At 37.7% G+C, this 14238-nt stretch overlaps 1 pseudogene; it reads right to left on the reverse strand.

Moving 5' to 3' along the window:
* Nucleotides 1-1893: 1893 nt before the first annotated feature.
* Nucleotides 1894-2831, reverse strand: LOC134472863 (olfactory receptor 2L3-like; annotated as a pseudogene).
* Nucleotides 2832-14238: the final 11407 nt, after the last annotated feature.

Below are 14238 nucleotides of genomic sequence, written 5' to 3' on the forward strand. Positions count from 1 at the left end.
CTGCAATTAACAAGGAATGCAGGGAAAACCTCCTCTTTTCTGACTTAACCTAAGGGTGTAACAACAACCTCTGCTTCAATAGGTACAGGTATAAACATATTCAAAACATAGTTGTTAAATTGCTGGCCCTGCCTTTAAAGACAATTTTGAACCTCTCTATTCTTACACAGACTACTTCTCTCACTTCCTAATATGATTAGATTAAATGTGGCATGATTTCAATGTAGACAGCAATCCACAGGACCAAGAGACAGAATTCCAGGAATTGAACATCTAGTTAGACACATCCTGTATTCACATGAAAATATTCCTACTCTAGAGAATAGAATTTCTGTTATCTAGTTCAGGTTACATATAACAGAATTCTCATTTCTAAATTTCATTTTTTTTATTTGTACTGTTTAGAATGTATGAGGTTTACTTTCATCTCAGGGAGTGGGTACATGCAATGAGCACATCTCGATTCTAGATCTAGACGTGGTACAACTGCTCTTCCTAAGGAAACAGTGTTTATTCTTCAAACACAATGTCCTCTTAAATAGCGCATCTCCTTAAAGACATTCTAACATCTCAGATTTTCCAATAGCATTTGAGATTATATAACATTTTAATACATATTTTAGAATATGTTGTCCTTTTCTTCTTTAACATAACAATCATTGCAAGCAAAGGGTATTTAATATATACCTGCCTTATTATAAACCCAGGAAATTAATTTATATGTAATATCAGTTACTGTGCATTATCAGCTCAATTTCCATTCACTTTACATGTCAGAAACCACACTCAACCTTTGCAGAGTGCTACAGTAATTCTTGTTTTAGTAATAAAACTAATCCATTTTTTAAAAGTACCTTACAGGTATTTAAGGTCACTTTTATTTTATCTATTTTTAGAGAAAAATCATTAATCACCTATCATTCTTTTATCTGTCCAACTATCACTTGAACACATGTTAGTCAAAATTTTCATTTAAGTTTTTTAGGTGAAACTTCTGAATTTGCAAATATCTTATTCAAATATTTTATCAACAAAAGTTTTTGATTAGTTCTAACAAAATTATTTTAAGTGCTTTCTCAAGACTCTGAACTTCCCGTAATGAATTTTTAAAATACACACCTTATGTCCTTTCACTAGATTGGACAGATCACCATAAACTCATGAGAATCTTAGAAACAAAATCATATTTTCTGATGATCCTTACTGAATACTTTCCAGGAAGCCCACATGCTCACCTCTTTTCCCTGTGCTCCTCAGCAGTGATATCTGTGTGAACACTTGGAAAACTCAGGGATCCAGGCCATCTTGACATGGAGGTGGTCTGAAGTCCAGGTACATGTTCGCTTGGGAAGGACCAAGGGGACTTGGACCACAGAGACCAAGAGAGAGGCCCTGGGCCAAGGCTGGGGAAGAAGTACTGTCTGGCATTAAACAATGTACCTAGGTGTGTTAACAGCCAACTCAATGGGGAAAAAACACATTATTCAATTCAGTCTCTCAGGATGATACCTCAAAGTCTCAAGGCATCACATGTTTTACATATTTATTATTCAGCCAGTACATTACCAGATGTGTCTCCATGTCTTTGACAGGTTTGTGGTTATGCAGCAAATTCTGAATTCTGAATGACAGGCAAATGTTTCAGTATTCTCCATTTTGGTTTTCCAAGTTAGGAAATCACTAAATTCTCATTAGTGAAAAATATGTGCCCATTATTTGATGGCAAAAAGGCAATAAAGAAAAATGAATATTAGGGAACCAGAATATACAATGCTTACATCACGTATCATGACTTTGAAATATTACAGGTTAAATTAAATTCGGTTTAAATCCTGGACATTAAATATTTTCATGTAGTGATCTACTGCTGAATATGCTGAGACAGGAATCTGCCTACATTTTCATAGAGCAGATTCTCCGAGTCACTCTTCCTAGGGCTCCAAGGACCTCCTTGTTCCTCAGGCTGTAGATCACAGAGTTCAGCATCGGGGTAAGGATGGTGTAGAACACAATCAGGATCTTGTCATCTGCTGGAGAGCAGAGGGACTTTGGACGGAGATAAGTGTAAGCAAATGGTACAATGTAGAAAGTCACCACGGTGAGGTTGGTGCTGCAGGTAAAATAGGCCTTATTCCTGCCTTTCTGAGAGCTCGTGTGGCAGACAGCAAGGAGAAATTTCCCATAGGAAAACACAATAACCAGGAAAGGAAACAGGAGAAAATAATGGTACTGAGGAACACAGTGTACTCATATATGCTGGTGTCCCCACAGGCCAGAGTCACCATGACTGAGACATTGCAGAAGAAATGATTGATGGCCCTGGACCTGCAGTAAGAGATATGAAGTGTGTGTACTGTGTGAGCACAGGCATTGACCACACCCATCACCCAGGATCTCAGGATCATCAGCACACACACTCTTCTGTTCATGCGGATGGGGTAGTGCAGAGGAAAGCAAATAGCCACATAACGGTCAGAGGCCATGGACATCAGGATGAGTCCTTCTGAAATAGCTAAAGTCCCAAAGAAGAAAGCCATGGTCCCACATCCAGTGAAGGAGATGGACTTGATTCCACATAGAAAGTCAGATGTCATCTTGGAGACAGTGGTGCAGATGTACATGAAGTCCATGAGGGAGAGCTAACTGAGCAGGATGTACATGGGAGTGTGGAGGTGGGCATCCAGGAGGATGAGCAGGACCATGGCCAGGTTGCCCTACAGGGCCATTAGGAAGAATGGGACAATGAGAATGAAGAGAACAAGGCCGACCCTTGATGGGGGGAACAGACCCAGTAAGATGAAGTCACTTGGAGTCTAAGTGTAATTTTCCATCTGGCAGTTGTTTAGTTTTTCACAGATGTGTCTGCAATGGTATTTCATAAAGCATAAGAAGATACTTTAGGATTCCGGGAGAACATGGCGGACAGACAACAGCAACTACCGGAGGCTCTCTGAAAGGCTCGGCTCAGAGGCCAGGAATGATGCGGACTAAGGAGACATGAACCGGTAGAGATATGCTCTGCTGACTCAGGAACGAACTGGGCTGAGAGAAACCAACTTAGAATACAGTCCTGGCGCTAAAATAGGAACAGAAAAGACTCGGTGTGGAGGCTCGACCCCACGCCATTAGAAACCGCGATTTGGGTTTCCCGCCGCCTGGCGGCTGGCTGCCTCCACAAGCGGCTCGGCAAGGAGAGACGCGCAGAAGCTCTGGGAACGGGAGTCTGTGAACGGAGTCGAAAACAGGACGGACAAGGAGGCGTACACGAAAACTGACTGGTGGCGAGGTGAGTGAGAGAAACTGACCCCCTACCACAGTTTGACTCCAACGGAGGACTTTCTGGGCTCGGGCAGTCCTGTAAGAGCAGGGTGTGGTGGCAACTCCAGCCACACATTCCCCTCTCAGACGGGATTGGTGAAAATTGCCTGGCCTGTGTGATGCTGCGGGCGGACTTGGTAGTCTGGCCTAACCCAGATCCCAGAGCCTGATGGTGGCCCGGAGGGGCGACTGACTCCCGCGTAGGCTGCCTCCTCCGCAACTCCCTGGTGCGCAGAGGTGGGCGGGAACATCTAGCCAGCGCAATTTGATAAGGCTGTGGCTGACAGGCAGGGAAGCCGGGCCTCCTATGTAAGCTTGCATTTTATAAGGAACAGAAAATATGGGGAAGGGAAGCAACAAGAAAGGCTCCTCCGCCCCCAATTCTGAGAAACAGGCAATAGTGGACACCGCACCAATATACATTAAGCGCCATATAGAGAGCCTCATAGACCAATTCAGGAATGAAGTTATCAACGACCTGAAGCTAGAAGTATGCAAAATAGTTAGAGAAATGCTAAGCACCACCCAGGAAAAAACAGATGGTGGAATGGAAGAACAGAAAAAGAGGGGAGAATTGCTTGATGGAGAAAACAGAGAAAGCATTGAGTATGTGAAGCAGGTTCAAAGGGACTATCAAGAAATTAAGAAGTCTATCCAAGACTGGCATAACAGCTTGAAAGAAACTAAGGACAGACTATCTGATCTGGAGGGCAGACTTGTAATATGGGAGAATGAAATGAAAAACTTCTTAAAAATAACAAAGAAACAAACAGCAATAATACAAAGACAAGAAGATGATAAGAGGAGCCATAACTTAAGGATTAAGAACATAAAAGAAGAAGTAGGGACACAAACAAGTGCACTACAAAAGCTACTCACAGAAATAATCCAGGAGAATTTTCCTAATTTAGCAAAAGGTAAAGATACTCAGATATATGAGGCATACAGGACCCCAGCTACCTACAACCCTAATAGAGAAACACCTAGGCATATAATAATAAAAATTCCAGAAATTCAATACAAGAACAGAATATTAAAAGCTGTAAGAGACAAGAAACAGACCACTTACAAGGGCACACCCATCAAAATTACAGCAGATTTCTCTGCACAAACCATCAAATCACGAAGAGCATGGGGGGAAATAATTCAAGCTTTGAAAGATAATAATCTCCAGCCAAGATTGAGATATCCTGCACAACTGTCCCTGGAAATTGATGGAAAAACAAGGTGCTTCCAGGATAAAGAGGAACTGGGGGAATTTGCAACCACTAATTCAACCCTACAGAAAGTATTGCAGGATATTCTAAAAAAAGAAAAATACAAAGAACCCAGAAATAGTGGCGGGGAGGCCACAACGAATGGAGCAGAGAACAAAATGAAGAAGACAAACTGACAGCTACTGATAGAAAAAGAGTTCAACAGAAATGAGACAGAGAAGATTGGATGATAGGAACAGCTATTTTGGAGAAAATGACATCTTAATAGGTAATACTGATTTAGTACCATCTTGTTTTGAAGTCTCATCTAGCTTTTGTTCTTCTGTCTCCAATGGTCTAAACAGGTTGTATCTTATTGGATTTTATTATGTACGATAGTATAAGCAAAAACCTTTTAAAGACAAGGAGATTATACAGAAACCATTGTTCATTTTCGGTTAGTTGATTCTAAATACTCTATAATGCTGTCATTCTCTTAAATGGTTTTACATTGTTTTGATATACTTAATGCTACAGTATACGAAGTTGTACTCAAGGACTTCAAGGAAAGAGTCAATATGGTAACTACTTTTGGGTCGGAATTATCTGATGGTGAAACACTATTCTGCTTAAATGGTTATGTTTTGATCTGCCCTGTTTCACTGTTATGCCCTCTTTTTTCTCAATCTCCACTCCATTATTTACTTTTATTATTTTTATCCGTTTAATTAAAGGGAAAAAATAGCAGGATATATTATAGTAACCCACTTTGACTTTCTATTGTCTCAATTTGAAGCCCTGTATTACTCTCACCATCTTGTTTTTGACTGATGTTCCCCTATTCTGTTTTGCTGGATAGTATCAGGTTCAAAAGTTTAGGCATCAGCTGAGAAGATAATGAGATTCATTATAACGCCCATTCTCGTTGACTTTTATCTACTTTTGAAGACCTACAATGTCTCCAATGTTTTGGTTTTGTCGGTTTTGTTCTTTACTATTTTGTTCAATTGTATTACAACTAATGATATAGGCAATTCTATTAGAGATAGCGGGAGGCATTATGGTAACCATTGTTGATCACCTTGTATTATGTTTTTATATTATCTATTATGTCCACCCTTTTGAGTTGACCGATTCTGTTCTGTTATGTCACATTTGGTTTTACTCTCTTCCAAAAAAGCAATTAAGAACCGTGGGAGCAATGAAACCCAAAATGTGTAATAGTCATTGTACAAAAGAGAGGAAAAGAAAGTGCTCTAGACTATATAACTGCATGTATATTTAAGTGTATAAGATAGAAAATGATATCACAGAGTTTTTTGGATCATTGAACAGAACTGTTTGCAGTATCATTGTTGGAATGTCCACTCTACAAGCTTTAATTTTGTGACTTGAACAATTATTTCTAAGATGGCAATATGTAATCCATTAACTAGTGATTTCCTACTGCGCATTTTTTTCTTCTGTAAATCTGTATAACTTGTACCCCTTCACTGTTTTTTTTTTCTTTTCTCCTTAAATAAAAAAAAAAGAAGATACTTTAGTTCATCATTTTGTTCTTATTGCCTTATTCAACTATTACAGCTCTTTAACAAAGATGAAACTATTTTGAGAAACGATCTCCATTGTCTCCCTCAGGTGTTTATCTGATCTTGGCACACTCATTTGAACAAAATATATAATGTGAGTCCATTGCTCATGAGAAATAACATATTTCTCCACAGCTATATTCAAATTCAGATATTTTCTTTACTTACAAGATCAATAGTCAAGATGAGACCTTATAAATATATATAAATATGTTGAAGTATCTAACTAATTGACTCAGTTTTCTAAAAGGTTAATAATCCCCACAATGTGCTTTCTTCCTGAAGATTGTCTTTATAACTTCTTCATATTTTCAATAGATTATTTATATTATCTTTTCTAGAGACAAAAACTTTTAAAGGAAAGTAAATTTCAAAAGACAAAAAAACAAAACCCCAAGAATCCTCTTACCAAATTTTAAATATCTGCTGATCACTTCCTCTCTTCACATGGTCTTCAAGGTCCATTGGAGCTGCACACTTGTAAGATGCTTTCTATAATCACATATCGTAGAGAAGCCACAGAAACCTAGCATTCCCTGGAGCATTCCCTGGAGCCCCTGGAACTCACTGGCTCTGAATCAGAGTTTTTCCAGCGTACCTTGGGGGGTCCCTCACTGACAGCTGTGATTTTTTTCAATTTCATGGACACCATTGCCAACATTGGAATAGCTACTATCACATCATTTTCATTTCTGTGTTTTTCTTTATATTTTTTATGAATATTGTTTCCCAATTTTGTGTGTAATGTTTCTGTTTAACATTCAGAAGTTTCAGGAATTGCTCGCATGATCATTTCTATTGTTTAATCAAAAATTTAGGTGATCATACAGAACATAAAAAAACTAAACTGCTAAGGTTAGCTACATGCAACATTACATTTAGCCATAATGTGAAAACAATGAATAACTGAAACACTATTCCTCTGAAAATCTCAATTATTTTCAATAAATAATCAGTGAAAATAGAAAAAATACTACTGACTGATGTACTATTAATCTTCCCGTTAGGTCTTTATGTTAAATATATCACCTTTAAAATATGTTACATAGCATATTTAAATTAAAAAGCAACAGCTCTTTTTCAAAATTTTAGTATAAAAGTTTTATTATGTCTATTTTTGTAATATATACATGTACTATATTTTATAATTGTTATAGATTAAAAATTGGTGGTCAACTTAATGCCAGCTGAATTAAATCACCATGGTGCTGAGAATAGATGTTCCACCTGAGGAAAGTTGCCAGCATAAATAGAGACGTAGCGAAGGAGAAGGGAGGCATTGAGTTGTTGAGACATTGTGGGTTCTCCTATGTGTTGCTGTTTCAGTGTTGGTTGCCCTGGAGAGCTCTAGTCCTTACATTGAGCATTGCTTCCTGGCTCTGGAGGGGAAGATGTGTGCTTCTTAATCTCCAGGATGAACTTGTCATGCTGGCTTCCTGGCATGTACTCCACTGTGCTTATCATCAGAGGACCTTGGGACCGCTGTGTTGCTGAGGATGGCTGTGGTGCCTTTCAGGACAGCCCTAGTCTTTGAGCATGACTTCTTGGCTCCAGTGTAGAACCCTTAACCTACAAGCACAGCTCCTTCATCCTCCTGTCATAGACTTTCTGGCTTCCACTGCTGACCTTTGGGCCTTCCCAACACGGACTGGTGAGTGTCCTTCTTGTGGGCTCTAGCCCTCCAATTGAACTTGTGGGAGGCATTGTCATGAGCTCTGGGTCTTCATCTGGACTCCCGCAGGATGTTGCTGTGGGATTCAGGCCCTTGGCTGAATATTCTTTGTCTTTAGTGTTGTGTATAGATTTTCTACACTTTTTTTTTTTTTTTTTGGTCTTTTTCCTTTTTATCAGTACCAGGGATCGAACCCACGACTGCCTGCTTGCAAGGCAGGCGCTTATGCCGCTGAGCTAAATCCCCAGCCTCAATTTTCTGCACTTTCTTGTGATAACTCTTGGTGATGATCATAAAATGATATAAATTCCATGTCTTGATTTTAATTGTTCTCCTCACAACCCCTTACTACAACAATAATGAGTAAAATGAATGAGCATGAAACATTAATTTTACCTTGAGATTCACGATTCTGTATTCATTGACAAAAATACACAGAAGTCCAAGTCAGATAAGAAAGTCTGTTTTCACCACAGTTCGTGAGGAATTGAACTCACAAATGTGTCCTCCACCTGCATGTTTCAAAGCACTGGCAAGGAAAATCTCTCATCTGGCTCAGCCTGGTGGTGTAACAATGTCCCTGCTTCCTATGAATCCTAGTAGCATATTATAAATTCATATCCAAAGCAGAGTTGTTAAATTGTAACCCCTTCATTCTTATATAGATCACTACATTCATATACTAAAATGACTGGGTTAGATATGTCATGATTTCAATGTTGACAGCAATCTACATGCCCAATAGAGAAAGTTCCAGGGAATCAACATCTAATTGGACACATCCTGTATTTAAATGAAAATATTCCTAATCCTGGAGAATACAGTTCATGTTAACCAGCTCATGTTACACACTACATTCTTCATTTTTGCACATGCATAGTATTTCACTTATTTTTGATTTGTAGTTATTTAGGGTACAGAAGCTTTACGTTCATCTCAGGGAATGTATACATGCAATGACCATGTCTTGATTCTTGACCTAGACATGATACAACTGGTCTTCCTAAGTTAACAATGTTTATTCTTCAAACATGATGTTCTCTGTAAATAACATGATTCCTTAAAGATTTTCTAATGCCCCAGATTTTCCAGTGCCTTTTCAGTTTACATAACTTTTCAATACATATTTTGTAATGCATTGTCTTTATCTTTTTAAAGTAACAATAATTTAAAGAAAAGAATCATTTAAAATTAACTCAGCATTACTATAAATCCAGGAAATTTATTTATAGTTAATATCGGTCATCCTGTGCACTATCAGTTTCATTATCAAATCACTTTATACGTCAGGAATTATACCTATCTTTTGAAGAATTTTACGATAGTTTTTGTTTTGGCAATAAGGTAAATACATATTTCAAAAATATACAAGTAGGGTCACTTTCATTTTATCTATTTTTAGAGAATGATCAATTATCATCTTTAGATCTTGCCATCTATCACTTGAACTTTTAATATTGTTAGCTTACCAAGTGAGATCTCGAATTTGCAAACTGCATATTCAAGGATTTCATCAAATGTGATTTTTAGTTGGATTTTATAAAAATTATTTAAGCAGTTTTTCAAGAGTCTGCAATTCATGTAAAGAACATTTTGAAGACACATTCAGAGTATGTGCCTCATCTTCTTTCACTAGATTGGATGTGGACCATAGTCTTACAGATATGACAAGGACATATTTTCTGGGAATCCTCTCTGAATATTTTCCAGAGAGTCCACACGCTCACCTCTTATCCTTGTGCTCCTCCGCGGTGACACCTGAGTGAACAATCGGAGGCCGCATGAATCTGGGCCACCTTGACATGGGGGTGGTCTGCAATCTGCATAAATGTTAGCTTGGGAAAGTCCATGGGGGTGTGGATCACAGAGGCCAAGTCAACAGCACACAGGCTGCAACTCTGGCAGTTTTTAAAAAATACTCCTAGGTGTGGTAAGTGTCAGTTCATTTGGAAAAGCACATTACTCTATCCAGACTCTCCCAATATCATTACATCTCAGAGTCTTATGGGGTCACATAGTTTACAGATTTATTATTCATTCAATGCATCCCCAGAATGTGTCTCCATGTCTTGGACAGTTTGGTTTGTATTTTGTAGCACCTTTCTATATTAAAATACAATGTAGAAAATTTAACCTGAGCACATTGGAAGAAATTCTTTGAAATATCTGGCACTTGAAGATTAATTTTTTAGTGTGTTTTAGGTAGAATTTCTTGTCAAATTGTTCTCAGATTGACAATAATTATTAAATGACAAAAATGTTTCAAGTTTATTATGCATAATAGAGGGGTTGTACTTTGTTTTGTAACTTTAAGTGTTTATCAGTGTTTTATCTTTTTGAAAAACTTTTTTTCCCAACATTTTGTCAGTCATTTGTGTTGCTTTTAGTTTTCATTTCATTGAGTTTAGTGCTAGTGTTTATTATTCAGATTCATTAGCTGGATAAAAGTTTTACTGCTCATATTTTATTACTTTTTAATGTATCATTACGTGTCTAGTTTCATATTGCTCTGATTTGCTAACATGCGTGCTCATACAAGTAAACACCTGTGGACTATCCTCAGGTTTCTATAGCTTCCAGTGTGGTTTTATTTCCAGTTTACCTGATTCTATACATTGTTTGAATCTTCTCTTTGATGGCTTCAAAGACACGCTGCTTATTCAAAAATTTATTGTTTAATCTCCAAGTATTTCTCTGTTTCTGTAATTTTGGGTGTTATTGGGATCTATTACTCTTCCATTGTGATCTGACACACAAAGAGTTGTATTATCTTTTGTACATGCTGAATAGTCCCTAAAACAATTCTAGTATATCTGTACATAATTTCATGAGCTTCTGCTGCTAGAAAGAAAAATATTTTTACTTTTTAAATGTAGATTTTTTTTCAAAGGAAAAAAAATTCCCATCTCGTAGAGACAGAGGAGAGGTTGGAAGATGAGTTTCCTGGAAAGAAAATTCCAAAGAAGCCTACTAAGTACAGCTGACTTTTACTGTAGTTTCATTACAGCATTTCTTGTTGATTGTTTTAGTCTGGATGGCTCATGTATTTATGAGAGTGGAGTACTGAATTTAACCATCAGTAGTATTGTGGAGTTTGTCTTTTGTTTATGTTCCCTGATGTTATAAAAAAATTAGAATCATCAAATTTCACTGCATATGCATTTATAATCATGAATGATTCTTACAGGGTTGGTCCATCATGATATGAAAGGTTTTTGTCTTTTCTTACTAAATTTGACTTGAAGTCTCTTTTATCTGATGTAAGTACCCTGATTTGCTTCCAGAATTCATTTGCATGGAATATCATTTTCCATCTTTTCATTTTCAGTATGTGTGTATTGAGGTGGTGATGTGTTTCTCAAAGATGAAATATAGCTGACTCCTTGTTTTGATCCAAATTGTCAATCTAAGTCTTTTAATTAAAAATCAAGGGCTTTTACATAGAGAGTGACAGTAGACAAATGTGTCTGAACTCCTGTCAGTCTTTATTGTTTAAAGCAATATATGTATACCAATGTTTATGGCAGTACAATTTTTAATAACTGAATCCTGGAAACCATCCAAATGACCATCAACCATGTAATGGATAAAAATGATGTGATACTTTTATGCAATGACATATTACCTAGATATAAAGAAGGATAAATTTCAAGCCTTTTATAGGTAAATAGATGCAACTTGAGACCTTACTCATCAATGAAATCAATCAAACTTGCATTTTTAAATACCGTATTGTTTCCCTAGGGTGAAAGTATTCTTTGTTTTCTTTCTTTACTCTTCTAATAATATTTATTCTTTCTTGTTTGTTCTTGCTTGTGTTTATATTCTCCTTTAAGAATATTATTGCTTTCAGTGTCCTAAGCAAGGTTGCTTGAGTGTGATAAATTTCTTAATGTTTGCTTGTATGGAAGATGTCTTTTTTAATTCTGGAAGATTCCTTTGTAAAATTTAGTACTCAAAGTTGGCCATTATTTTACATTTGTTCTTTAATTACATCATTCCTTGCCCCCTTGATCTTCAGAGTTTCTGCTAACAAACATGCTGTGTTTCTGTCTTTACTATTATGATTTAGTTGACATTTCTCTCCTGAAACTTATGTTAATTAGGCACTTCAATGCTTCTATCCAGTGGACCATGTTTTTCTGGTTTTCCTTTGGGTTGTAACTGAATTCAGTACCTGAATATTCACCTCAAACCTGAGACTTTAGAAATTTTCATATCACTTCACTGAAAAACTTTTACATCATAAACTAGTATATCTGCTCCTTACCACCAACTTGCAATTGTGTTTTGTTTATTTGACTGATTTTAATTGAGGACCAGGGTCTTGTGCATTCCACTTATAGATGCTCTTACAGTGGTTCTTTTCTGTATTACAGCACCTCCTGTTCAAGCACTGATATTTTTTTCTTGATCTATTGTTGAATCTTTTCTAACTTATTGAAGTTTATTTTTCAGTAGAAGGAACAGAAATAATATATAGTTGTCAAACAGAATTACTAAAACTTCAAAAAGATTTTGAGACAAGTTTTCACTAGAGTTACACAGGCTGGAATAAAACTTGCAATTTTTCTGATTCCATTGCGTGAGTAGTAGGATTATAGCCATGTACCAATTGTTAGCTTCTCCTTTCCAAAACTTCTGTGTTTTCTTTTTCTCAAAAATTTTGTTATGGAAATGCTTCTTCATATCTTGTATTTTGTTCTAGGTTCTTTTTTAAACCTTATCTTTTGGAATTCATAATTTTAAAAATCAATTTTTGAATTCACTGTCCAGTATTGAATTAACTGTTGAATCCATGGATTTAGGTATGAAATCATTTTTTAACCTCATTTTTTCATGTTGTAGTATTTCTGTATTTTGATTTCCATCAGTCACGGAGTTCAGACTCTCTTCCAAATTTATACAGAAATATTTGAAAATTTTATTCTCTTAACCACGTGTGGTTTACTATCATTATGCTGAGAAATATTAAAATTAATTATAAATGAATGTGGTTGTGTAGGTTTCCCATGTGCTCCCCTTAGAATGGTAAGTTTTGATATTGTACATACTCTTGTAGAACATGAAGGACACAGTGGTTTTGGTTCCCCTAAAAATTAATTCAAGAGTATGGTAAAGATTATTTGGGGTGCTAGTTTTGTGGTCCTCTATTATTGTCCATAATGTATTCTCGGTTTGATATTGCACATTCACAAGGTCTTTTTACAAGTGATACTCACAAGAGTTGAATTATTGAGTTCTTCCTTGTGGTTGTGCTCACTACTCTCAGGTGTGTGGTTGCTGTCTGCAGGGAAGGGCAAAGGCGTGGACCCAGGATGCCCTCACACCGGCAGATCTGCGCATGCCATGGAGGTATGAGGTGGCAGCCACTTTTCTGCACACAGGCTCCAGTCTGTGTGCCTGGCTGTCGGGCAGCTGCCCAAGCCTCCCCAATCCCTCCCACATGCACAACCTCAATTCACACAGCCATTCTAGGATGCAGCATTTACTTGGCTTGCTGACCTCATGGTTTGCTCCATGGGGCAGCACACAGGTCCAACAGCAAATGTCCCTTTACCTCTCCAGCCCTCTTATGAGCAGAGTCTTGAGGTTATGTGGGCCACACTGGGAGACAGGATGCAATCAGACCACAGAGCACAGGATGCCCTCAATCTGTGTCCCTGGAGGGGTGATACCACCCCGCACTCAGAAGCCCACCAGTCACGGAGCTCAGGGCCATATGAGCCACCCCAGTGAGTGGTGCTCAGTTGGCCTACACGTCCCAGTCCCTGCACTTGAGAAGTGACAAAGTACATGCTGTATCGAGCCCCTCACATGCACAGGTTCAGTGTTTCATGGGTCAGGCTCAAAGGCAGTGAACACACAGCTCCTGGCTTTTAGAATGTCAGAGTGTGCACCTTGGTTGTCACAGGTGTCTAAGCCACTGCTTGTGCTGATAATGTGAGAACACAGCATCTGATCTCTGATTTGCTCACTTAGGAGTGAGCACAGGCACCAAGTCACCTTCCTCCCAGAGTCTGGGCCCCGCTCTCCCTGGCTCCTTACTGACTCCTCAGTCAGCCAGGTTTCTTCCTACTCACGTGCAGTGTGAGCACCAAGCACAGTACCACCCATTCAGTCACAGCTGTGCTCCCCAGAGTCACACAGGTGAGGCAGCTTTCGAACCACTACTTCCCTGTCCAGCACTGTCTCCTATATGATACCTGTTTCTTTAATAATTCTAGTATGTCACTATGGTAATTATTAATAATAATTAATATTAACATTATATTTCAAGATTTATCACATAAGTATTTAAGTTACCATTTAATAACTCATTATGTAAACAATAATTTAGATGTATTCAAGCAATAGTACAATACTGTGCAATGCTTTTATTGAATGCTGACCTTATGTAATTCACTCTTGATGTGAAGCGCTCATGATAGTTTAAAGAGACTACAACTTATTAATACACACA

This window comes from Cavia porcellus, unplaced genomic scaffold (genome assembly GCF_034190915.1).
Source record: "Cavia porcellus strain 051 isolate PalLab524CR breed Dunkin Hartley unplaced genomic scaffold, mCavPor4.1 scaffold_2, whole genome shotgun sequence".
Lineage (NCBI taxonomy): Eukaryota > Metazoa > Chordata > Mammalia > Rodentia > Caviidae > Cavia > Cavia porcellus.